This window comes from Schistocerca serialis, chromosome 9 (genome assembly GCF_023864345.2).
Source record: "Schistocerca serialis cubense isolate TAMUIC-IGC-003099 chromosome 9, iqSchSeri2.2, whole genome shotgun sequence".
Taxonomy (NCBI): Eukaryota; Metazoa; Arthropoda; class Insecta; order Orthoptera; family Acrididae; genus Schistocerca; species Schistocerca serialis.
In genome coordinates, this window is record NC_064646.1 from 257,814,276 (window position 1) to 257,841,502 (window position 27,227).

The 27,227-nt window shown below is 42.6% G+C and overlaps 1 protein-coding gene across 1 annotated transcript in view; it reads left to right on the forward strand.

Annotated features, from left to right (window-relative positions):
- Nucleotides 1-6,252: 6,252 nt before the first annotated feature.
- LOC126418566 (uncharacterized) overlaps nucleotides 6,253-27,227 on the forward strand; it is a 123,855-nt gene continuing 102,880 nt past the window's right edge. The window contains exon 1 of the mRNA XM_050085383.1: nucleotides 6,253-6,324. The gene's annotated coding sequence lies outside the window, so the exon portion shown is untranslated. The remainder of the gene's footprint in view (nucleotides 6,325-27,227) is intronic.

Sequence of the window (27,227 nt, forward strand, 5' to 3'; positions counted from 1 at the left end):
TGCCTATATTAGTGTAGTATTTTGAGATATTGAAATTCTTTATTAAAAACGAGTTTTGGTCCACAGAACAGATTTATCGTATATACATAGTATATTTAAGGATTATTATTATTCATATTTATTTTGCAGCAGAATAAATCTTTTTTTCTTGAATATTCAAATTTTTCCATTCATTTAAATGGACACCTCATTTGGCCGCACGGGTGGCAAAACCGGTTGTTTGTACTTAACTAGATTGCTTTCTATGCTGCGATGGTTTATTTTAAGCTGAAACAGGACTAGTGTCATGTCGATGAACAAATAAGAGATTTGAATAACATTAATTTGCCAACTTATTGATCACTGAAAATAATGTATATGAATTAAAATTTAAGGTACCCGGTTTTAATCTACTTTCTCCTACATGAAATGGAAAGCTCACGCAAATTCGGTATTAGGTGAAGTAAATGGAAGATTTGTTGAAAGGGTTCGATAAATTTGTCATGTACCTGTAACGGAAATCACATACAAGACGCTAGACCAAATTATTCTAGAGTATTTTTTCCATCGTTGGGAGTCCTTAGTAGGCACAATGGTGAAAGTGGAACGAAATAAGAAACGCACTGCTAGAATCGAAACAGATTGACGTAGCCCATAAGAAAGTAGGATAGAGATGCTTGGGGAACTTAGATGCTATTCTAGGAGTAACGATGTTAGCAAACATCTCGAAGACTGCTTGACCAATGTACTTCGGATTTTTACACGATACTGCAGTAAACGTTCAGTCTAATATATACCTCTGATTTGAAGTAAATTCGTCAAGCATTTTTCGAGATTTTTGATAACTACGTTTCCTATGTAAGTGTCACCCGTAGTATTCAGAAAGGAGGCTATCTTTACGAGGGGTGGTATCACCTGTGGTCTACGGAGAATCTCCATGGTGTGCTGACAACGAATCAGCACCCGTTCAGCTTCGGTGTGTCGGCGGGGATTATTGGCGACCGCCTCGAGGGACTAGTCATCCTCCCACAACGCCTCACAGGCGAGGCATATCTGCACTTCCTGTGGATGACCCCGTCTCCTCTGCTGCCTTTGATGGTACGAAGGGTAATACAGCTACTACAGGACGGTGCTCCAGCGCACTGCCGTCTTGTGTGGAGCTAAAATAGGACACGCCCACCTGCCTGGTGTGTTCTCGTGTGTACTTTTAGTCATTGAAACTTATACTGTCAAAGATATTTTGTCTCCAATTTCAAGTGGAATAACTTCCCTTGGAGTGCTTTTTTGGCCATTACCCATAAGATCCTTTCGCTCCTTATGCTCTCAGAGAGCGTTTCCTGCAGTTTATCCCTATTGAGCGAAATTACTCTGTGTACGCAGCGTGTTTCAAAGTCATTGAGGCCATCATGATGAACAGCTTTTGTTAGAGACACAATGTTCACCGACACTTCCCAGAGACGCTAGGCGTCGGTTTTTGAATTCGCCGGCCTTGGGATGCCAAGATTTCACCAAACTAGCGGACTTTGTTAAGCAGGATGCTGCATCTGCATTCTACCTGCCCCACTAGACTGATAGGTTTTCGTCAAGAAAACCTTAAGAATGAGCGTCTCTAAGCGGATAAAGACGTTTTAAAATATCGGCCTACGCCGTTTCTCGCGGAAAAGACGCCTAAGTTATAGGCAATAAACATTGTATACTAACGCCGTGAAGCGCCTACGCGCTGCCGCCGTCTAGGCGCATAAGCTATACTGCTGTACAGGGTGTTACAAAACGATACCGACAAACTCCTACGGGTCGTAGAGGGTGACTTGAGCACCGAAGTTATAGACTCGGGTGCCTGTGTACTGCTAGCCATCACTTCGGCAGCAAACGTTACTTTGTACGCTGATGGACCATAGGCGGAACGTCTAGCTATGTTGATTATTATTCAGTGATCGTGGCTGGTTGCGACGATCGCCAGAGGAGAAGATGGAGCTAGCTGGTCCATAGACAGGCGTTGTCCCTTATGAATGCGATGCTCTGTTGCCTCGGTGGATGAGATTTTGGACGTGGGTTTCCACCCACAGCATATTTTTTTCCTGGAAACCTCACACACCTCCTACGATTTTCTATATACAGGAGAAAAATGAGTAAATACACTCCTGGAAATGGAAAAAAGAACACATTGACACCGGTCTGTCAGACCCACCATACTTGCTCCGGACACTGCGAGAGGGCTGTACAAGCAATGATCACACGCACGGCACAGCGGACACACCAGGAACCGCGGTGTTGGCCGTCGAATGGCGCTAGCTGCGCAGCATTTGTGCACCGCCGCCGTCAGTGTCAGACAGTTTGCGTGGCATACGGAGCTCCACCGCAGTTTTTAACACTGGTAGCATGCCGCGACAGCGTGGACGTGAACCGTATGTGCAGTTGACGGACTTTCAGCGAGGGCGTATAGTGGGCATGCGGGAGGCCGGGTGGACGTACCGCCGAATTGTTCAACACGTGGGGCGTGAGGTCTCCACAGTACATCGATGTTGTCGCCAGTGGTCGGCGGAAGGTGCACGTGCCCGTCGACCTGGGACCGGACCGCAGCGATGCACGGATGCACGCCAAGACCGTAGGATCCTACGCAGTGCCGTAGGGGACCGCACCGCCACTTCCCAGCAAATTAGGGACACTGTTGCTCCTGGGGTATCGGCGAGGACCATTCGCAACCGTCTCCATGAAGCTGGGCTACGGTCCCGCACACCGTTAGGCCGTCTTCCGTTCACGCCCCAACATCGTGCAGCCCGCCTCCAGTGGTGTCGCGACAGGCGTGAATGGAGGGACGAATGGAGACGTGTCGTCTTCAGCGATGAGAGTCGCTTCTGCCTTGGTGCCAATGATGGTCGTATGCGTGTTTGGCGCCGTGCAGGTGAGCGCCACAATCAGGACTGCATACGACCGAGGCACACAGGGCCAACACCCGGCATCATGGTGTGGGGAGCGATCTCCTACACTGGCCGTACACCACTGGTGATCGTCGAGGGGACACTGAATAGTGCACGGCACATCCAAACCGTCATCGAACCCATCGTTCTACCATTCCTAGACCGGCAAGGGAACTTGCTGTTCCAACAGGACAATGCACGTCCGCATGTATCCCGTGCCACCCAACGTGCTCTAGAAGGTGTAAGTCAACTACCCTGGCCAGCAAGATCTCCGGATCTGTCCCCCATTGAGCATGTTTGGGACTGGATGAAGCGTCGTCTCACGCGGTCTGCACGTCCAGCACGAACGCTGGTCCAACTGAGGCGCCAGGTGGAAATGGCATGGCAAGCCGTTCCACAGGACTACATCCAGCATCTCTACGATCGTCTCCATGGGAGAATAGCAGCCTGCATTGCTGCGAAAGGTGGATATACACTGTACTAGTGCCGACATTGTGCATGTTCTGTTGGCTGTGTCTATGTGCCTGTGGTTCTGTCAGTGTGATCATGTGATGTATCTGACCCCAGGAATGTGTCAATAAAGTTTCCCCTTCCTGGGACAATGAATTCACGGTGTTCTTATTTCAATTTCCAGGAGTGTATATGTACATACGCCTGTGTGACGAACCAGCGATAAAACCATCGCCGCGTGGCAAGTTTTTGATTAATAAAGCCTGCACGCGTTGAAAAGAAAGTGATACGCGCAGTGGCCGTTGTGGAGAGTGTTCCACTGGGTAGTCTGGCTTATCTCACCTAACCAGCCACCTGCCTGGTGCTGATCCCGGCGTCACTGCCAAAGATCTTTTATCTCCACCCTGCAATGGGTGTACCTCCCTTGAAACGCATTTCCGATGTCCATGTGACCTTATTAGCTTCTTATTCTCTCGGGAACTGTTTCCCTCATTTCGTCTCCTTTTAACACAATGAATCGATCACGAATTTAAGTGCAAGCCAACAAGTCAGCATTCACCGAGCGAAGTTAAACTTGTTAATGGACTCATATTCGGTAAACTGCAGTTAAAAGAAGTTCAAATTACGTATGTAGAGAGGATCAAGCTTTAGTGTTGATTTGAAGTGATTTACTCTTCAGATAAACCCTGGTACGGTGACTTAAAAAACCACAACTGATTCCCCAGCCCACCTTTATCGAATGCTAACTGGTTGTCTGTCTCCAACGACCTCGGCGTCAGTGGTACGTTAAAGTCAAACCTCTCCTCGGCCAAAAGTCTGCAGATAACGGAACGCGGTAGTAGTAAGGAAATCATGGCGTTTATCTGTGTTTGATAAAGTCTCCCGACGTCGTTAAGGGGCTGCCCTCGAGGTATACTCAAGAGCAACCAATTTGAGACTTGCGTGAATAGCGGTAAACAACGAACTTTTGTCACAATTATTGAGGACAGGGAAAGGTGGATAGTGGACAAGAGCGTCGGTTTCAGCGACTGGTAAGAGCCAAATTGTGTAACGTGTTCGCCACTCCACACACAACATTTTCCACTGCAATCGTCCAACGTTTACGCTCCTTACACGAAGCGAGGCATCGTATTGCGTTTGCCGGCGTGATGTGTGGCTTATGAGCGGCCGCTCAATCATGAAATTCAAGTTTTCTCACCTCCCACCTGCCACAGTACTTACAGTGGATCCTGATGCAGTTTGGAATTCCTATGTGACGGTCTGGACAGATGTCTGCCTATTACACATTACGACCCTCTTCAACTGTCGGGGGTCTCTGTCAGTCAACAGACGTGGCACAACGAGACTGCCACGCCAGAAGAACAGCGTGAGTGACCGTTACAAAACATTTCCATACAAACATCAGTCCAGTTTCCAAAGTGACATCGCCTCTTACTAAGTTTCCTCTTCTTCCAAAGGATAACAACAATATTTATGAAAAGACTATGTAACATCAGTATAATCTTATTGTGAAATTGTTTTTGTAATGCCATTTAGCATGAACATGAAGTATTCCCTCAAAACATGTAGGAAAATAAATAAGTAATACAATAGTTCACAAAGTTTATGACTGGTAGCGGTAATTTAAAAAACCTTTATATATCAACTGTTTAGTAGTCATCACCGTCTTGCTTTCTCCTGCAGTGCAATGGAAATGTACCCAGATTCAGAGTTGGCAGATGCCAACTTGCTGTACGTGTTATTAGATGGCACTGACCGTGGCGATCACATTTGTATCGGGAGAAAGAGCTTCAGAACAACGGTGCCCCCACGGATCGAAATAGCAGACATTTTTCTAATGGCCTGTAAATTTGTGTGTAGTTGTAGGCATGTTTAGAGGCTGTTGAGTCCCTGCATTATCTTTCATAATATATTAAAAACACTCATACTCCTTGCGTCTTAAAACTGCTTAGAATAAAACAGGAACAAATCTTATTACATTTTATTTACAGTGCTATATTTTGAAGAGTTTTTGATACAACACAGATGATACACATGGTGCAAGTCATGTTCATTATAAAACAAGGATATGTGAGTAATTAAAGCGAAATTAATGTAACAAGCTAAAAAACAATTGATGATTAACAAATAAAATCCAAATATCAGAACAAAAATATATCAGTGCGTACAACACATATGACATATTATTCATAGTCACTTTCTACAATCCCTTCCTAGTCAGTGTCTATAGAATCCTTCTGCGGTATCTCTTGAAGAAAGCCCTTCCTGGGCAACACTCTTGATGCTGTACCACTGTGTTGTGCATTTTCCAGTCTTCCTCGTCCCCTTTTTGACCAAGTCCTCTGCTTCCTCTACTCCCTCTTCTTCCACCCATCATAAATGCTGTCTAGAAATGAAATATATTATTACAGAACTCATGATAATGTGAAGGAATATAGTCTTCATATCGTGAAGATTTTTCCATTTCTCAAACTTTATTTCAAGCTCATCTTGATTCGAAGGCTGCAGAGGAGGTATTGATCGGGGAATCAATATCGAACTTCCTAAAATCCGCACCTATAAACACAAGATCACGGTTTAGTGAATACTTGAAATGCATTCTTAGGGAAGTTTCTTTGCTGATTCACATTCGCTTGGTATTGCTCCGTAGTATTATGCACCCCATCTGTTTCTTTAGCTATTTTATCATTTTCTATGGCAGCCATAGCTTTAACAGAAAGAAAGTTTTCCGTTTTCATTTCCACTACGGAAAACTTTCTGCTCACCTGCTTCACTGTTTCCATGTGTCTTGGAGAACAAATATATAATTGAAGTATTTCTTTTCCTTTTCAGAGCAACCAAAATCTTTATCACATACTAGATATGTATGGCCAGGTTCAAGCACCTATTATGTCAATGTGCCGATTTTGCCTCAAGATGTACAACCGGTATTTCAAAATGTGGGGTGTTTACACATACATGAAATATTATTATAGTCGTAAGTACTCTTTAAAGCATAAACTTTCTACCATTCCACGTATACTAGTTGTATTCTAAATGAAATACAAGCACTGGCTTAGAGCTTAAGCTTTATCATCACAGCACTATGCAGGAAATCGCTTATACCTGAACTGGAGGGGGGAGTTCTTCGTGCAGTTGACGACAACCCTAGTATCAGCACAAGACAGTTAGCTGCAACAACGCTGACCGCATGATTGTCTCGAGAGTGCTTCAAAAATGGTTGAAATGGATCTAAGCACTATGGGACTTAACATCTGAGGTCATCAGTCCCCTAGACTTAGAACTGCATAAACCTAACTAACCTAGGGGCATCACACACATCTATGCCCAAGGCAGGATTCGAACCTGCGGTCGTAGCAGCAGCGCGGTTCCGGACTGAAGCGCCTAGAACCGCTCGACCACAGCGGCCGGCGAGAGCGCTTCATCAGAAGCTATTTTATCCGTAACGTGCGCTATCAGCAGCCCATTTTCCTGCACTGGCATCCTCTGCGAATGGTTCATTCAACAATTTGTCAACCCTCACTTTATTGAAAATGTGCTGTTCAAGGATGAGACTTCGTTTCAGTGTAATTAGATTGAAAATTTTCACAATCAGCACCTATGTGCTGTTGAAAATCCCCACGAAATTGTGCAATCGCGTCGTCAGCAAAGATTGTCTCTCAACGTTTGGGCCTGCATTGTTGGTGATTACACTAAGTGATACCCAAGACACCTAGTTGAAAATGACTTTCAAGTTCAACGCGTCCTCAATCGGTAATCCTGGAATTCAATATTGTGTTGGCCCACCCTTAGCCTTGATGACAGCTTCCACTCTCGAAGTCATACGTTCAGTCAGGTGCTGGAAGGTTTCTTGGGGAATGGCAGCCCATTCTTCACGGAGTGCTGCACTCAGGAAAGGTATCGATGTCGGTCGGTGAGGACTGGCACGAAGGCGGCGTTCCAAAACATCTCTGAGGTGTTCTATAGGATTCAGGTCAGGAGTCCATGCAGGCCAGTCCATTATAGGGATGGTATTGTCGTGTAATCACTTCCCAGCAGGCCGTGCATTGTGAACAGGTGCTCGATCGTGATGAAAGATGAAAATGACATCGCCGAATTTCTCTTCAACTGTGTGAAGCAAGAAGGTGCTTAGAACATCAATGTAGGCCTGTGCTGTGATAGTGCCACTCAAAGCAACAAGTGGAGTAAGCCCCATCCATGAAAAACACGACCACACCATAACAACACCGCCTCCGCATTTTACTGTAGCACTGCACACGCTGGCATATGACGTTCACCGGGTATTCGCCATATCCACACCCTGCCATCGGACCGTCACATTGTGTACCCTGATTCGTGACTCCACACGACGTTTTTTCACTGTTCAATCGCCCCATGTTAACGCTCCTTACACCAAGCGAGGCGTCGTTTGGCATTTACCGGCGTCATGTGTGCCTTATGCGCAGCCGCTCGACCATAAAATCCAAGTTTCCTCACCTCCCGTCTAACTGTCATAGCACTTACAGTGGATCCTGATGCCGTTTGGAATTACTGTGTATGCTCTGGATAGATGTCTGCCTATTACACATGACGACCCTCTTCAACTCTCGGCAGTCTGTCAGTCAACAGAAGACGTCGGCCTGTACGCTTTTGTGCTGTACGTGTCCCTTTATGTTTCTACTTACCACATCGGAAACAGTGGACCTAGGGATGTTTAGGAGTGTGGAAATTTCGCGTACAGACGCATGACACAAGTGACACCCAATCACCTGACCGCGTTCGAAGTCCGTGAGTTCCGCGTAGCGCCCCATTCTGCTCTCTCACAATGTATGACTACTGAGGTCGCTGATTTGGAGTACCTGGCAGTAGGTGGCAGCACAGAGCACTTAATATGAAAAACGTATGTTTTTGGGAGTGTCCGGATACTTTTGATCAGATAGTGTATCTCTTAGGGCCTCGGCTCGTTCTCCTAGGCTCAACGGAGAAACCTACGATGCTTTCTTAGAGAATACTCTGTCTTTTTTGGAGAAACATGTGTCTTTTATCAGTGCGACAAAATGCGTGCTTCATGCACGATAAAACTTCTAAGTTCAGTGTTAATGTTCATAGGCTTCTAAATAACAAATTACTTGGCAGATGGATGGATAAAGGCGGTCCGATTCCTTGTCCACCACGCTTTCCGGACCTATACCAACTAGACTTTTATTTGTGGGGGTATTTGAAAGCTCGTGTGTACGGAACCCCAGTACAATATATAAAGAGTCTTCGTACAAGTGTTGTGGAAGACTGCGAAACCAGTGCATGTATCCTTGCTGACGGAGAGCATTTTGAATCTTTCATTCAGGAAAATATTTTCCTGTATGTTTCCCATGAATAATGTGTTAGGGAGTTGTAGAAGCTGAGCTCTAACACGGAAATAAAGCGTTTCGGACGCATGTCCACGTAAGATATGTTCTTCCTCTACCAGTGAAAGTTTGACCATACCTTTTTGTTATTACCAGTTTGTGGCCATTTCACATTAGGTCACTCAGGTGAGTTACTCGTTGGAATTTTATCATTGTTACTGATTCCAGTGATTTATGACAAAATGGTTCAAATGGCTCTGACCACTATGGGACTTAACTTCTGAGGTCATCAGTCCACTAGAACTTAGAACTACTTAAACCTAAGGACATCACACACATCCATGGCCGAGGCAAAATTCGAACCTGCGACCGTAGCGGTCATGTGGTTCCAGACTGTAGTGCCTAGAACCGGTCGACCACTCCCGCCGGCGATTTATAACAAACAGCGTTATCGAACAGTAATGGGACTTCCAACCTTTCATGCGCGATATTCACTTGAGTCAATGTTCGACTCCTTGTCTCTGTGGCAAGTACTGCACTTTGCTGTGGTCAACAGCATCATCTACCAACAGCTTCACACAGCTTAGACTTCATTCACTGAACCATTTGTGCACACATAGTAAACAGTAACGGTCCTATAAGGATCAGACAAAAAATGGAAACACCGTCGGAAATGCACGTTTTAACATAAATGCAGACGCTAGCTAAGCCTGCAGGTGCGCTGTGTATTTCACTACGAACAGCACCTGTGCATGTCCTCAAAACGTTGCAATTGTCGGTCGTGATCAGAACAGTGTTTTGTGTAATTGCGAGCGTATTACGTCGGAGCTAAGTGAATACGAACATGGGTAAATTGTTGGTATGCGTATGGTGGGACTCCAGTGACCAAAGGAGCCGCAATTTTTATTTCAAGAGGCACCGTATCGAAGATTTATACCGCACACAGGGAAAGCGGTAAAACATGATCCACTAAGCCACAACGCGGACGAAAGAGTGTGTGAAGTGATCGTGACAAGCGGCCATTGAAGAGGATTGTGTAAGAGGCCAGTTGCAAAATTCACTGCGGAAGTGGATGTCGTACACGCGAAACCTGTCAGCACCACAACACTATAGTAGCTCCATATGCCGGGAAATGCAGGACGAGCTGGAAACCACTCAACAGCGATGATGCCCGTAACGGGAAAACGTGGTGCCGAAGCCATAAACCCTGAACCACGGAGCAATGGAGCAATGTCACTCGCTCGGATGAGTTTTGTTTCTCATGTTTCCAACTTCTGGCTGAGTTTACGTTCCAAGAGTGGAAAACGGCGGGTGATGATTTGGGCAGTTATATCGTGGTATTCCATGGTCCAATGGTACTTTGCAAGATCTCATTACTGCCAAAATCTATCTGACCATTTTGGCTGATTGGGTCCATCTCATTGTACAATATTTGTTCCCCAATGGTGATGTTTTGTTCCAAGACGGCAGTGCCCCAATTCACGCAGCTGTACGATGGTACAGGACAGGTACTGCGATCACGAAGATGAACGGTTCCATCTCACCTGGTCGCCACAGTCAACAGATTTCGATACTGTTGAACCTTTGTGGTCTGCTCTGAGAAGAAGTGTGCGTAAGCCCTATTTACCTGAACTTGCAACTATTTTGCAGGGAAAATGGTATAACATTCCCTTGGAAACCATAAGGCGCCTGTATTTATCCATTCCCAGACAAATGGAATCTGTTTTGAGTACCATCGGGTTTCTTACACCGAGTTAGGCATAGTAATGTGTTATGTTTTGCGTGTTTCCATATTTTTGCCCAACTCCTGCATTTCACTTCCTTAGCGTACTCCTGAAATCGCCTTTACATCAGTCCATTTTGATCTGTCAGGAACCATATTTTGAGCTCTGTTTGGAAGGAAATCCTAAATCCAGCCACAGATTTGGTTCGGTGCTCGAGAAGCCCTTGTTTTGTACACTAAGTGACGGTGTGGATCTGTATCAAATGCCAGCCTGACGTCAAGGAACACGGCATCAATCTGATCACCAATTTTAACGCGGTCTGGATCTCATGGAGGAACAGGTTGAGATGAGTTTCGCAAGCTCTCTGTTTGCGAAATCCAGTTTAATATGTATCGAGAGGATTTTCGTTTTCCAAAAAAGTAATAATAGACGAGTGTAATACATGTTCCATAAATGGACAGCAGACTGACGTCAGCGATACAGGCCTGTTGTTATGTGCACCTGTTCAATATCTCTCCTTGGAGACGGAAATTATCTGCGCCGTTTTCTGATTTGGTTATCTTGTTGCTCCAGCGACCTTCCATAAACCAGTGGTAGAAGGTATGCACGTTATTTCGTACAATGTACACAGAACCGTAAAGGTATCTTATCGGGTTCTGGTGCCTTTTCCCTCTCGAATGATTTTTGTTGATTTTCTTTTCTGTGACCCAGAACTGATCTTTGTTAGTTTCAATGAAACATCTGGGTTTTCAACTGTGGCCGTTTAGTAAGTTGAAGGTTTCGTTGTATGTAAAATCCATTGGTATGTGTGTCCGTGAATCTGTAGCCTTTTTCTCCGCGTTATCCTCCTCACTTCTGAAATAAAAAAAAAGGATTCACAGCAAATTTTTCTTTTCATATTTTCCAGCAAACTAATAAACAAGCATGACATAAACACAGATGAAATATTTTTGTGATGATTCACTAAGGCACAAATGGAGGTCCACGTATTAGTTTTTAAAATAATCATGACATTTTTGAATAAATGGAACCTTCCCGATAACGTCCAAGAAAATTCACAAAACTCTGAGAGATTGCCGTATGGCTTGCAGGTCAAAAGGAAAAATAAATAAATAAATAAATAAATTGAACCATATAAACTGGGTGTTGCTATTGCGTTGACTTCTATTTCTCGAAATAGCTCAGCTAATTCCTATACTACTAAGTATTCGTAACTCATTTTGTAAACTGTATTCACACATACTGCATGTCACTGCATCTTTGTACGATACATACTTCGGGATTTATGACATCATAAACATAAACATGCGTTAGAAACTAGCTTTTGTTGCAAACGGAGCGCAAATCACCCAGACTATAATCATCCACGTTTGATCAGGAGAGCACAAAGCAACTACCTGCACACTTTAAATATAATTTCAAACCTTTTCTAAACTTTTTCTCGCCTACGTGCTGAACGTCAAATATTTACACGTTAACTCACTAGTAAAGCAATCGACGTTTGACTCTGGTTTATACAAGTAAGTTCAATTCTTTAAAGAATCGGATGTGACGGTTTAGGGGTACAAAGGAATCGACGGAACAAGTGTCACGTAAACTACCTTGCTCGTGGATGAGTTGCAATTTGTTAAGACTGTTGCAATGAATCCGTCTCACACATCCTTTTACTAGAAGTGATTTTATTCGGACTCGCACTGTCGCGCATCCCCCTCCCAGGCAAAGAAATCCATCCTGACATTTACTCCTGCATCCAGATCTAATTCACGCCCCATCCTCCCTCACAAAACGACTGACACTTCCCTTAGCTTCCCACCCTTTTGTTTGCTTCCCATAATTATCGATTGATCTCCATCCAAGGTTACAGGTATCTCAAATTCCGTTTTTCCCTAGCACCCACTTTCTCGCATTACACTGATTCTCAATCACCAGTCCTACTGCACCATTGATACTCTACACCGTCAGAACCATTCAACCTCTTCTCTTCCACATTAATACCTCTCGGCGCATATTCTACGCTTTTACTGCAAATCCTTCATCATTATTCGTATTTTTTAAGATCATCACTGTATAATGTACATTTCATTTTTTTAAATATATGTAAATATATTATGTTTTAATATGTCTAAGACATGAGAGGCATGTTGTACCACTGCTAACTCAACCTCGCTCGTGAGAAGCTAGTAAATGAAAAATCAATAAAAGGAAAAGAAAATCAGTCGTTCCTGAGGAATACTTCTAGATATTTTATATTGATTCTGTTTTTACGTGTGGTTTACGGGCAGCGTGCCATGCTCTGAATGCGCAAAACGTACCGAAAACAATCAACCAGAATTAAATATGTAATATTTACTGCCAGTAAATTACAGGGGAAGAAGACAGTGATTGAATCACTGGTTCGTAAATGGGTAAAAAAAATTAACTTTTAATGTTAATGGGAAGCGATATAAGAAAATGTCAAAGTGACTAAGAGTTGACAAAAAGAGTTCATATGGCGAGTAGGGAAAACGTATATTTTACGACAAAAATAATGAAAAATATTAGGCTTCAAAACACGTCGTAGTTGAGCTAACTCGAGAAGCAAAAGTCTACGCAATAGCAACACCCAGTTTATATGGTTCAATTCTATTTATTTATTTTGCCTTTTGTCCTGCAAGCCATACGGCAGTCTCTCAATGTTTTGTGAATTTTCTAGAACTTTATCGGTAAGTCTGCATTTATTCCAAAATCTCATGATTTTTTTTTTAAATTAATATTCCGTTTTGAAGGAAGAACATCGTCATATTAGTCGACAACTGTTGATTTCTGGTTAGCTGTTGCAATAAATCCCTTTGCTGGTTTCCATATGGAGAAAATATGATTCATATCTCCTAATCTTACTGCATCATATTCACAATACGGGATATTTCATACGTGTATCTGATGAGGAATGATGATTGCTGGGGAATGATCCATGATTAAATCTCGTGCAGAGTACGGAACTTATAATTCTTTTATTCGCTTTAACTGTGTGGAACCAGTGTTTTGAGAGAATGTTCAGCGGTATTTATCCATAGTATTTCCCTTTACTGCGTTCCGACACTTGACATTATTCGTCTTCCCATCAGCGCCTTGATCTTCTGTAAAATACAATCTCCAGCTCTGTTAGCAGTAATCTGATATTTTTATATATGACCTTTTGAGCGGCGGTATCCAAAAATGGTTCAAATGACGCTAAGCACTATGGGACTTAACATCTGAGGTCATCAGTCCCCTAGTCTTAGAACTACTTAAACTTAACTAACCTAAGGACATCTCACACATAGATGCCCGAGGCAGGATTCGAACATGCGACCGTAGCAGCAGCGCGGTTCCACACTGTAGTGCCTAGAACCGCTCGGTCACATGGGTCGGCCGGGCGGTATCCCTTAATCATCGACCATTTCATCAAGTTTAATGTTAACGTGTCCGTTGTTCAACATAACCTCCTTCCCCTTGATGTTCATGTTCCTTGGCAGCTTACTTAATGTACAGTGCCGGGTTATTAGTTTTTTTGTGAAGGTCTGGGGTCTGAATATCTTGGAAGAAGCTTCTAGAATCCGTTACAGTAGAACTGTTTCTTGCTCCTGGGCAGAGTGCGTCATGTAAAGCTGCAAGTATAGCTGTAACTTCTAGACCTCTCGCTGGGAAACGAAATACATTCTGTGTAATTAACCAGAGCCTGGACACGCAGGGTTGCACAGTAAGGCTTCATTGCTCAGATGTTTCCCCCAGCCATGTAAGAGGACTACCCACGGGCTGGAGGTATAACTGTTATTTGGTCATAAAGGCTAGAACTCTCACTGGGAAGCGAAATCAATTCTTGTAACCAGAACCTGGACACGCAGGGTTGCGCAGTATGGTTTCACTGCTCAGATGCTTCTCCTAGCCATGTAAGAGGACTACTCACGGCGAACATCATGTTGACACTCGCTCGTCGTTACTGACTCACGGATTCCTCCGCAGTCGCATCATCTCCGCAGTGACTCTGCCCTACCCTGCGTGGGCACTTCATACATATGGAGCGTACGCGTCTGGTAGGCTTCAAGTGCAGCCGTCCTCTTCAGATGGCTGTCTTTCCACTTCGCTATCATACGAAGGCATCTGAACAACTTGTTATAAACAGCGTAATCAGGAGTCTCACCGAACACACCAGTAGCTGCACGTATTGTTGACATCCATACGAAACACACAGCTGCTAACTTTCTAAGGTTCCATTTAACAATGAGGCTGAAGAGGACTTGACTGAAAGTATCACAGTTAAATACTCATAACTGGGAAGTTTATTAGGTTATCCAACAGTTTTTGTTGGTTGTGCTGACGTATCATTGGAATGGCGTATTGTAACACGTGGAACTGCTGCACGATTTACTTTTAATTGTACGGCCTATTTCCGTCCGTGACCATTTTCCAGTACCTGTTGTACAATTTTATGGTTACAGAACCGTTTTCATTAAAAATGTGAAAAGTGTAGTCAAATACGTACAATACAATTTTTTGTTAATATCTCTGACACATATACATCATAAAACAAATATCGAAATACAACGTTTGTAAATAATATTTTGTTTCTTTAAAGTCACAACCGCCATTAGACTGTTGTTTATTTACAATCTTACATTTACACTTACACAATCATGATTTCGGCTTCAACGTGCCATTATCAAGTGTTTGAAGTGTGTAACCTCCCCACATGAGAATTATGAAAAATGTGAGCCAAGCGTAAAATCCCCACAGAAATTGACAATAAAAATTGTTAAATGAACATGAGCCAAGTGTAACCTGCCCACAGAATAATAATTAAATGTTTTTTTTTTTTAATATTGTGACCTCAGAACAAAATTGGCTCCCATTTATTGTCTGTGTGCAGAAATGCATTCACATTTAATGTTACCACAAAATTCTTTCCTCATTCAATGTCAAGTTCGAAATAGAAAAATTCCTAAACACCAAAAATAAGAAAAAATTTTAGTAACCTGATAAATTTATAAGGACAGCAGCGTTGACCTTCGGCCCTGTATTCTGAATAACAAAAGCAAAACTTCTTACCTCAATAAAACTGCAATTATATCTGCTCTTAATTAGTCATTTTTCGACACAGCTTCGTGCAATGCTGGCGTATATGTTTTTTGATTCTTGGAAGCAATGATAATGCATTGGAAAAATTCTTTAAATTGAAATGACTGAAATTCAAGATGGTGTACACAGTAATGAAACAAAGCAGTAGGCTCTGCCAGAAATATCGACTCTTCAACAGCGTGTCTAATAGTGTATTTTAATACGACAGTATGCCATCCCAGGCAATTTATAACACTTGTAAGATGTATGCTTCGCCGGCGATGGGCGAGGCATGACAGAATCTCTGACCAGAGAGTAGTTTATCGTTAGTTGTTGCTTGTCGCTAGTTTGCGCTTGACTGCGCAAGTCGACAGTAGTAGTCTGGTGTAGTCTGCGTGAGTCGGCGGGAGTCGGCATGCGTCGGCTGTGTCCTCTGCTCGCGACTCTGGTCTAAGAGTCATCAATTTTTTATTCTTCACGCGTTTGAAAGCACTGTCGCGATTCTGAAATTTTTGAACGTCGGTTGCAATCTATCCACGAGGTACGTATCAGAGCGTACGGGTGTATTGTAGATGAGTCCTTTCAAAGAACAACAAAGGAAAATAAGTATAAGATTTTAAATCTTAAAATAATATCGTGTGGTGTAGTGCAGTTCTGTTTTAAGTATCTGATCCTAATAGACCGTTAAAAATAAAGAAAAATAAAAAGAAACATTACACTATTAACGCACTTGCTGACTTTTGCTAGCAAATGTCATGCACCAAAATGGTGACAGAAATCAGTGCTCTATAATGTGGTCGTTAGTGCTGTACTATTTTCGAATAACATTTTGAGCGTCCCCAAGTTTAACATCACTATAGACAATGTTAGATTCCTCCCACTGTACTAGAAAGTTAAGGAGACACGTAAGATTCACAAATACGAAAACAGAAAAAACATTCGTACGTACAATCTAAAACGGGTCAAAACAACTGCTTCGTAAGAATGTCTTTTACGTCTTACGCCTTGTTTGATTTCACGTCTTAGAAAGATCTGTCGAACTGTCATTCTATTGCTCAATACATAGAAATCATTGAAGACAGATGTAATTGCTACTCAGCCAGCTGATCATTTAATACAGAAAGCTAATTGTATAGCCCAGAAGAATGCCAGTGCTCAGCCTCCAACAAAATCGTAGCTGAGTTGTCATTAAGCCCGTCGTGAAAGAATGGGTTGGAATTGGCTTGATTTGTAACGTAATATAATAATAGGCCTACCATTTTGTTGCATATCACGCTGGCCATAATACTGTTATTTCGCCACACTTCATAAGGGTCGTCAGCATACTTGCAGGATCCCTTGGAAGACGTAGTTATTTTCGTAAGGTAATTTAATTTTTTCTTTTTTTATTTCAGTTCCGCGCTAAATGGGTTGCTGGCAGCGGATAATACCGCTCTTCAGCCATACTGTGACATACTACACTGCTGATGCATAATACAGGGTGGTTCTTATTAGCATTAAAAAAAAAAAACCAACGCGACGCAGATGTCATTGAGACAAATAATGTCATCCCAGGCAATTTATAACACTTAAAACACTTGATAATGGCACTTTGAAACCGAAATCACGATTGTGTAGGTGTAAATGTAATACTGTAAATGCCGGCCGGTGTGGCCGTGCGGTTCTAAGCGCTTCAGTTTGGAACCGCGTGACCGCTGCGGTCGCAGGTTCGAATCCTGCCTCGGGCATGGATGTGTGTGATGTTCTTAGGTTAGTTAGGTTTAAGTAGTTCTAAGTTCTAGGCGACAGATGACCTCGGAAGTTAGGTCCCATAGTGCTCAGAACCAACCAACACTGTAAGTAAACAACAGTCTAATGGCGGTACTGGCTTCAAAGAAATATATTATGACTGTGGCCCCGTATTATGAAAAAATTATTAATATTTTGTTATTCAAAGGTAGTTGCATGGAGTGTCAATTATACAACTATCCGAAGAATATACACTGCGTAACACAACTAAAGGGTTACTTTTGCGAAACTCCTTAATTGTTCTACCATTGCGACGTACAAGTTTCAACTTTACCTCAGAGGTGCCTAAAATCTTCCTATGTAACAGTGTAAAAAACATGACGTCACCTTCAGGCTCGACGGCGCTTCAAACAGCAAGACGTCAACACATGCGAAAAAAAGGTCTGAGCTCAGAAGCTGATGTGATGTCTTAGGTGGGTTAATGACGCCATATTGACACAAATTTCACCACAACTCTGCCTAACGCTGTCATGAACGTGTCACACGGTGGGAAGTTGTCCACACCCCCTCTTAAGCAGACTTCACTCCTTCTTTTGACGCCTCTGCGATGGAGACCAGAACCACGACGCTCAGAGTTGAAATAACGCGGTTTTCTCATGAGTGGCCGAGGAAAACATTTCAGACATACCGACGCTCAGTATCGACAGCAAACAGCCTCAATACGTGCATAAATGACGTCAGTGAAACCACCCCTTCGCTCGGAGCGTTGATACCCACACATGCCGCGGTCGAAAACGACTGCTCGCAGTGCGACGAGCTACAGAATGATGTCCTTCACAATCTTTGACACTGCTAACTCCCTCCAAACAATTCATCATGGGCCTGCAGCCACAATGCATGTATCGTACTCCTTTGGAGCGTAGCGCGATTGCAATTTTTATTCTGGTGTACAGACTGGAACCACTACATACCGTTCAAAATCATGCCAAATTTAAAAGAAAGCAAAATCCCCAAGACTGGCAAAGTTTTGCAGAAGTTCGAAACATAGCGCGTACTTCAATTCGAGATGCTTTCAGTAATTTCCACAACGAAACTCTGCCTCGAAATCTGACAGATAGCCCAAAGAGATTCTGGTCATACATAAACCACACCAGTGGCAAGGCGCAATCAATACCTTCACTGCGCGATAACAACGGTGAAGTCACTGATGACAGTGCCACTAAAGCAGAATTATTACAAACTATTTTCCGAAACTCCTTCACCAAAGAAGACGAAGTAAATATTCCAGAATTCCAATCAAGAACAACTGACAAGATGAGAACATAGAAATAGATATCCTCGGTGTTGCAAAGCGCCGGCCGGTGTGGCCTTGCGGTTCTAGGCGCTTCAGTCTGGAACCGCGTGACCGCTACGGTCGCAGGTTCGAATCCTGCCTCGGGCATGGATGTGTGTGATGTCGTTAGGTTAGTTAGGTTTAAGTAGTTCTAAGTTCTAGGGGACTGATGACCTCAGATGGTTCAAATGGCTCTGAGCACTATGGGACTTAACATCTGTGGTCATCAGTCCCCTAGAACTTAGAACTACTTAAACCTAACTAACTTAAGGACATCACACACATCCATGCCCGAGGCAGGATTCGAACCTGCGACCGTAGCGGTCACGCGGTTCCAGACTGAAGCGCCTAGAACCGCACGGCTACACCGGCCGGCATGACCTCAGATGTTAAGTCCCATAGTGCTCACAGCCATTTGAACCATTTGTCGCAAAGCAGCTTAAATCACTTAATAAAAGCAAGGTCCGGTCCAGATTGTATACCAGTCAGGTTCCTCTCAGAGTATGCTGATAAAATAGCTCCATATTTAGCAGTTATATACAACCGCTCGCTCACAGATAGATCCGTACCTAAACACTGGAAAATTGCTCAAGTCACACCAATACCCAAAAAGGGAAGTAGGTGTAATCCGTTGAATTACAGGCCCATATCACTAACGTCGATTTGCAATAAGGTTTTGGAACGTATACTGTATTCAGACATTATGAAGTACCTCGAAGAAAACGACTTATTGTCACGTAGCCAGCACGGATTCGTAAAATATCGTTCTTGCGAAACACAACTAGCCCTTTATACTCATGAAGTAATGAGTGTTATCGACAGAGAATGTCAAAGTGATTCCATAGTTTTAGATTTCCAGAAGGCTTTCGACCATTCCTCACAAGCGTCTTCTAACCAAACTCCGTGCCTATGGAATGTCGAATCTGTTGTGCGACTGGATTCATGATTTCCTGTCAGAAAGGTCACCGTTTATAGTAACAGATTGAAAGTCATTGAGTAAAACAGAAGTAATATCCGGCGTTCCTCAAGTAGTGTTATAGGCCCTCTATTGTTCCTGATCTATATTAACGACATGGGAGACAAACTTAGTAGCCATCTTAGATTGTTCGCAGGTGAGGCTCTCATTTACCGTTTGTAAAGTCATCAGATGACCAAAACTAATTGCAAAATGGTTTAGATAAGATATCTGTATGATGCGAAAAGTGGCAGTTGACCCTGAATAAAGAAATGTGTGAAGTTATTCACATGAGTACTAAAAGAATGACACTAAATTTCGATTACGCGGTAAGTCACACAAATCTGATGGCTGTAAATTCAACTACATACTCAGGAATTACAATTACAAATAACCTAAATTGGAACGATCACATAGATAATGTTGTGAGTAGAGCCAACCAAAGATTGCGATTCATTGGCAGAACACTTAGAAGGTACAACAGGGCTACTAAAAAGACTGCTTACAACACTCTTGTCCGCCCTATTCTGTAGTATCGTTGTGCGGTGTGGAATCCGCATCAGATGGGACTGACAGATGACATCGAAAAAGTACAAAGAAGGGCGGCTCGTTTTGTATTATCGCCATCTTAGGGGAGATAGTGCCACAGACATGATAAGTGAATTGGAGAATTGGAGTTGCAATCATTAAAGCTAAGGCGTTTTTCGTTGCGGTGGGATCTTCTCATGAAATTTCAATCACCAGTTTTCTCCTCAGATTGTGAAAACATTCTGTTGGTAACCACCTACATAGGGAGAAATGATCATCACGATAAAGTAAGAGAAATCAGGGCTCGCACAGAAAAATTTAAGTGCTCGTTTTTCCCGCGCGCCGTTCGAGAGTGGAACAGTAGAGAGACAGCTTGAAGCTCTGTCAGGCACTTTATTGTGAATAGCAGAGTAATCACGTAGATGTAGATTTAGACGAAATTTAAACGTGATGCAAAGCAGAAAGGGCGCTCATACTTCTTCAATCCTCCTATTTCGCGCTCTCTTGTGGCGTGGTCAAAGGAGGAGTGCGACAATGACCTATGCGCGAACAAAACACAAGTTTTGCAGATCGGTGCACAACGCTCAGAGATACTTTCATTATTCACGAAGCAGTTGTTTTGACCTCATTTGCATTATATGTACGACCGTTTTTCGACTTTTCGTATTTGTGAATCTTCAGTGTCTCCGAAGTTTCTTGTAGAGTGGGAGGAATCTAACATTGTAAACTTGGGGACGCTCAAAATTTTCGAAAATAATACAGCACTAACGACCACATTGTAGAGCAATGATTCCTATCTCCATTTTGGTGCGTGACATTCGGTAGCAAACGTCAGCAAACGCGTTAATAGTGTAATGTTTCTTTTTATTTTTATTTATTTATTTTTTTAACGGTCCAGTAGGATCAGATTCTTGAAACAGAACTGCTTTAACCCATACGATATTATTTTTAGATTTAAAATCTTTTATTTATTTTCCTTTGTTGTTGTTTGAAAGGACTCGTCTACAATACACCCGTAAACTTTGATACGTACCTCATGGATAGATAACTGCCGATGTTCAAAAAATTCAGAATTGCGACAGTGCTTTCAAACGCGTGAAGAAAAAAAATTGATGATGCAGTGCGTGTATCCGAAGAAAAAAATTACTGCGATAAGGATATGGTACAAGGGGAGCGGACCACAAAAAATAGTCTTTAGAGACGCAGCACGTACTCTAATTGAGGAAGGAGCTAAGCTGTTGTTCCTTACAAGAAAATCACTCTGCCATTGCCATTCCTACACGCAAAATCGTAAAACGTTTAGTGTCCTATGAGATGCATAACTGCCTTTATCAAATGAATTGCGTCAGTGTACTCTACGACTCTGCAGAGAGCTTGGAATGTTTATCTGTAGTATTCTTTAAACACTATCATTCTCGTGCGAGATCATCGAAAGTAGTGAATATCAATAAATTGTAACATTCTACTAGTAAATTATTGTTTACTCTTATTTCTAATGGCACGTTCAGGCAAATTATTTGTGACTCGAATCTTTTTGTCCACTTCTCCCCTCATTCAGCGCATCTCTTCACTAGATTGTACCCTCATTTCTCTCTTAAGCCTTCCAGTAACTGAACTTTCTTCTTCCCTTGCTACCTCCCTTTCCAAGTTCCCTTCAATAATTTCGCGCAACAGGCATTTCTCTCTCAAGAAAAGCTCACTTATTTATCCTCTCGCAAAACAAAGTCAACATTAATCTTTCTTCGTAAACTCTGCCTAGCACATCTTCATTCTACATTAATTTGTCCAATTTAGAAAAGATTAAATATGACGAGAAGTATTTTAAATCGCCGTTACGAATCACCTTACGCATCATAACTAGTATCAAAAGCATTTTAGACTGTTACTTCATAGCGAGCTGTCAGATGAAAGAAATCTCTTAAATGTTGCAGTGACTGAACGACAAAACACAATTGATATTCATTCCCAGACAGTTATTTCCAAGCTTAATTTTTGATAAAAATACCTATTGGAACATACGTTTCGTTGCTAGAAGATGTGCTTTGGTTACGTGTTACAGACTGGAGGTGGATGCCTGTAGAGTCACGAGTTGCTGCTTCACGTGGATGTCGATGCTTCAGCTCCAGCTCGACAGAGGGCAGCACCACACAAGCAGCGAATTACAGGCCGCATACGATTCTAACAGAACACCAATATTACTTCTTCGTCCCTTGTACCAGAGACTTGTTAATCATAATAAAGGCGCTTAGTAGCAAGTAATTGAGATACAACAAGGGAACAATTTGCAAAAATTTAGCAGTAAAGTGTGTTCGGAGAGAACCAGCGGTTGATGGTCAATTTGATTTTTGATTGGAATGAAGTACGAAGCGTCATTATGCGTAATGCATCATCATGAATAATTATATGTTCTACAAACGTTTATCAGCTATACGACACATATCTTGTCTCTCGTTTTGTTAGATAATCTTAAGCAATATCGTCTAATGGTAGGAGTCGTCCATCCATGCTTTCGTAATTACATTTATTTTAATTTTTTTGTTGGATTTCCTGTCGAACATACGTTAGTGAAAATCAAGCGTGGTATCTGCTTGATAATCATCTGTGAGTATTTATAAGACAATATGAATACTTTAAACTATTTGTGTGTTGTGTTTCTGAGACATAGATGAGGAACAAGCTCCGTATTTGCCACGGCGAGTGAAAAACAGCCCCGAAACTCCACATTCAAGTTCGTTTGTTTACTGAAAGGATCCTACCTCGTAAACTACTGCCATACACTTTAAGCTAAACGAACAATGCACTATTAGTATTCGGATAATTCAAAAAGAAAGGAGTCGGAGGCTGCAAAATGGAAACTGCTGAAGGGATCGTAATGCCATTGCTTACGGAAGAAGGTGCGGTCCCTTAAGAGGGCTGAGGTCCCAAACTCGGCGCTAGAGGGACATGACCGCTAAACGAGACTTTGAGAGAAAAGCTGAGGGGTGTAGTGCATTTCCTTATAGCGGAAGGTGTGTGGGGAACGGAAATTCATAGAAGAAGCGTACGGAGAGCACTACATGTCCGTTGCAATTTCGCCATTCAATCCGACCTGCGCGGCAAAGGCTGCCACCTCAACTCTCCGGTCTTCAACAATGAGGGCATCCACCTGATGGACAACGGTATCGGTAACGCAGAGTGGCGTACTACATCGTGTGACATCAGCATCCGTCTGTGATGTATACACGCAGACTGCAACAACGAATGAGAATTTGTACCAACGTCAGGATTCGAACCCAAGTCTCCATTTCGCTAGGTAGATGCTCTAACCAGTATGCTACCGTGGCACAGCAGCTTTGCACAACTGTACAGACTACCCTAGCACACCTCTCTCCCCAATCCAAATTTCCATTCACAGCTCAGTCCATTTGGTGTTCCTCCTAAATTCGAACGGCATTGGAGAGGCTCTCCAATTGTATTGGAATAGCGTCACAGCATCGAACTAAACGAGGGACCCTGCCGAAAATGCAGGCTTAGATGCTTTTTCGTCATAGCTGCTTGAGACTCGATAAGGTCTCTGGAATTATATATTTTTAATTCACAACTGTCTTCCCTTGAATCTCTTGTGTCACACCTTGGCCCTTGCAATGAATATGCACTGCACTTGATACTCTTATGCCATTCTTTGATGAATTTACGATCCTCGCACTCTTTCTGTTGTTAGGAAACACACGTCACCCCATCGCTCTTCTTTTGAAGCCTCTATTTCCCTGTAGTCAGCACGACTGAACGCAGTGAACAGTCAACGCGTGCGCGGCCACGCTCTGTCGTCACGTTCGTGTGCGTCCATACCCGTCTAGCTGCGAGCTTTAGGGCTTCAGTGCTCTTACAGGAACAGCACCTTCTTCCACATTCATAGCACCACGATTCCTTCCGTGTTAATCGTCTTACAGCCTCTTGCTCTTAGTGACACAAATACGTACAAATAATTAAATTCAAAAAAATTAAAAATATAGAAACAATATATGTTTAAAGACACAAAGGAATTGATGATATTAGCTGTCAGTGGGCACTGATTTGAATTAATGGGGAAGTTGAAAATTTGTGCCGGACTGGGATTCGAACCTGGGTCTCCTGAGTCAGATGCACTGACTACTGTGCCATCTGGACACAGTGGTCATTGCAACAGCACGGACAACCCCGTCACGCCTGCGTCTCCACCTTACTAGACAGATCCCCTGACCATTGTGCCTTCTGGACACGATGATGTTTGATACGCGGAGCGCTCAACTGCGCGGTCAGCAGCGCCTGTACAAAGTCCCAATTTTTACACAGTCCAATTTGTACACAGTCCAATCTGGCCACTGTCACTGATGATGATTAAATGATGAGAACAACACAAACACCCACTCCCTAGGCAGAGAAAATTCCCAACCCGGCCGTGAATCGAACTCGTGACCTCGTGATCAAGAGGCAGCAACGCTAGCTTCTAGAGCACGAGCTGCGGACCCATCTGGACACAGCGGTCATCGCAACTGCACTAACTACAACAGCACGCCTCCGGTCAGGCCAAAATTCTCAACTTATCCACACAGTGCCCCTTGCCCATTATAGTCATTATTCATGGCATTTCGACGATTCCCTTACGAGAGTTCGAGAGTGGTCATTGGCCATCCCTGCCTTAATAATACATGTTATTATTAAATGTACGTATGTAATACATTTTAGACTACGAGAAAGTCAGAAATGAAGTGGAAATGCATTTTGCTGAAAGTAAGTGAAAAAAGTTTGATTGTCAATTTCATTACGAAGTTTGAAATATCATTTTTATTAGTATCTTGTAGCATTTACATTGATTTCCATACGGATATGTTGCTACGTGACAACTTCGGATTATTTTGATACAATTTACTTTCGAGATGCTGACGAAAATGCCATGTTTAACTGTTCGATGCGTCTTTAATTCTCAGTGTAATACTGCGTAATTGAACCATCTGGCGACGTCAGTTCATACATCAGCATAGAAAACCCAAAAGACACAACGACTGCTGAAAATTAAAGTTCAGATAAGACCGCCACAGTTCGCTTATTATTTGCTTAATTAACTGTTTCGCCCCTTCAAAAATGACAATTAATAAATAATACGCAACCTCTGTCGGTTTTCTCCATACATTAATCTTAAAATAAATCAATGATAATGAGACATAGGATGATACTCTAATTAAGGCGCTGCAGTCATGGACTGTGAGGCTGGTCCCAGTGGAGGTTCGAGTCCTCCCTCGGACATGGGTGTGTGTGTTTGTCCTTAGGATAATAGAGGTTAAGTAACGTGTAAGCTTAGGGACTGATGACCTTAGCAGTTAAGTCCCATAAGATTTCACACACATTTGAACTTTATATATATATATATATATATATATATATATATATATATATATATATATATATATACTATAATACCTAATATGAGTACTTCTTAATTCTGTAAGCTGTCTTTATATTTATGAAATGTACGTAGAAAACATCGAAGAGGTCATTAACCATATCACCGTACGAATTCCTTCTCCGGCATTACTTAGCGCCGGTCAGGGTGGCCGAGCGGTTCTAGGCGCTACAGTCTAGAACCGCGCGACCGCTACGGCCGCAGGTTCGAATCCTGCCTCGGGCATGGATGTGTGTGATGTCCTTAGGTTAGTTAGGTTTAAGTAGTTCTAAGTTCTAGGGGACTGACGGCCTCAGAAGTTAAGTCCCATAGTGCTCAGAGCCATTTGAACCATTACTTAGCAGATTACGGTTTTTATTGTTCCAGTATGTCGCCGTACACTTTCCACTGTGTTCCCTTTTTATCATCTCAAATAACGGCTACAGTCACTGCTGGCTAAACTTTACTACGAGCCTTCCACGCGCTGCTCTTGTTCAGGGTATAGCGCAAATGTTGGTGACGCCTTTGCTTGTATTGTATATTAATTATAACAAACAGAAAGCAGTTCGATAACTTAGTGAAACGTAGTGCACGTAAATCACTTTTTAAACATAAAGTGCACCGAACCATTTGTAGCGCGCCGATTAATCTTACTTACCATAATAAAGATAAGACTCTTCTAAATTTCTTAATGTGAGCTGTCCTTCGCTAAAAAGTATGCAAGCAAAGATGGATCTGAAATCATCCAGCAAGTCTCCACGTCCTAAGACGGAGTACTGTAAGTTATATTTGATTCCGATGTTATACAAAACATTTCCAGAGCCGACAATACACGTTCCGCTAAAACAAAAAATGGAGTACGTATGGTTTCCGCGCTACGTGTTCCAAGAGATTCGGTCTCTGAGCGTGAGCAATTTAACAGGCATAAGCTTCTGAGCTATTCAGAAACTATTTTAACTAAAAGTTTCTTCAGACAACTGAAATTCCCCTTTGTAAAATGGTAGGTCTAATACCTATAACTAATAGCGGTTAAAAATGTGTTAATGCCACTTTTTTTGTTCGTTGCACTATTTTATTTCCTGGTTTTAGAAATAACAAAAGAAGATTCAACAGTCTGTGAAAAGAATGACACTCGGTGACTCGGTAGGTATTTTCGTTGCGTTTTAGAGTGAATCACCGAAAAGTATCTTCGCTTCGAGACTGACAAGTGAGGAATACGAAGCCTACAAGTTCATGCAGCCACGCGGAAAGGTACTCCACCTGCCCTCTGTTAGCAGTAGTGAGAAGCTCCGCCGGACCTGTTACGGGTAAAGCGACGGGGTGAAGCTATTGCTGTTATGCGTATAGTATTTGGCTCCGTAACTGATTGCGAAGCAAAGGCAGAAAATCTGTGAAATGACCCTACATACAGAAACAGTCGATCAGTCGGGTAGTTTTCAGAGAACGAGAAAAACACAGTTCCAAGAATTTGCAGTGGTTTTCGGTTGAATCAAGAGGGTAAATTTCCTGTAACATGCAGCTGCAGCTGATCTTACACAACTGATTAAGAACAGAGTATTTAAAATTACTCCTCGAACAGTTCTCCATCGTCTCATACTATAAACGTTTTTCTTTCTCCATAGCATATAAAATTATTTTTCATACATAACCAGCATCTCTTTTATAACGTAGCCGTACTGGCATCACGAACCGCCATGTAAATAACCTATCAATGTGGAAAACTCGTCAAATTGTCATCTACGATTAATTTTATTGCCTTTATTGTTTTATACAGAGTGTTTCTCACTAACGTTTAAAAACTCCCGAAGCGACGTATA